This window comes from Apis dorsata, unplaced genomic scaffold (assembly GCF_000469605.1).
Source record: "Apis dorsata unplaced genomic scaffold, Apis dorsata 1.3 scaffold_524, whole genome shotgun sequence".
NCBI classification, from domain to species: domain Eukaryota; kingdom Metazoa; phylum Arthropoda; class Insecta; order Hymenoptera; family Apidae; genus Apis; species Apis dorsata.
In genome coordinates, this window is record NW_006263747.1 from 49,934 (window position 1) to 50,783 (window position 850).

The window sequence follows — 850 nt, forward strand, 5'->3', positions numbered from 1 at the left end:
CTAAGTTTTTCGAAATTTTTCCATTGTATAGATTAAATTTGAAGAAACGGCGCGTGTAGAGCGTTTGCTTTGAAGAAAATAGATTCGAATCTCTCGCGCGATTACGCGAGGAGATCGAATCGAACGGAATACCAACGAGAACAACGTCTAGCTTTGCCGGCGATAGATTCAAATTTTATTGAATTATACAGTGTACCGGAGAAAATCGTTTAAAATACAAGCAAATGCTTTCACGATCGAATTCGTTGCGTGGTTTCTGCCGGGGCTTCTCGTTCCGCGTAATAAATATTTATAAAGGGGAATAGATCCTAAGGAGAAGGAGGATCGTGGTTTCCTTTTTTTTTTTTCCTCTCTCTTCCTCTCTCGATGAATGGTGCTAATTTTGCCTTTCAAGGTTGATCTCGTGTATGCTCCATTTTCGATCTTTCCTCGAAACGTTTTTTTTTTTTTTTTTCTTCTTCTCCTTCATCCCGGATTAGTCGAGTCTTTTAAAATTTTATTTCATATTTTTCGACGAGCAAGCAAGTAAAAATCCGTGGCGGAAAAATTAAATTTTCTAAAATCTGAGATCCGAAAGATAGCGAAATGGAAATATCTCAACATGGTGGAAGGTATTGCTGATACAAATTGAGGATTCTTGAGCGAAGCATAACCCCCCTCCCTCCTCCCTTTAATGATGAGCTTCCCGGTTGACGCGAAGGTTGAGTAGAGGTCTCGTTAGACGGGATCGTAATTAGTTATCGCGTGGATCGATAGAGGCGGAAAGACAGAAGAGGAACGAAATCTAATCGTCGCGATCTCGAATTGACGTGTTTTTTTGCTCTCTCTCTCTCTCTCTCTCTCTCTCTCT

The 850-nt window shown here is 40.5% G+C and overlaps 1 protein-coding gene across 2 annotated transcripts in view; it reads right to left on the reverse strand.

Moving 5' to 3' along the window:
• Nucleotides 1–160: 160 nt before the first annotated feature.
• LOC102672724 overlaps nt 161–850 on the reverse strand; it is a 2,613-nt gene continuing 1,923 nt past the window's right edge. For both annotated transcript variants that reach the window (XR_422483.2, XM_006620605.2), the window contains one exon: nt 161–850. This exon is cut by the window's right edge. The gene's annotated coding sequence lies outside the window, so the exon portion shown is untranslated.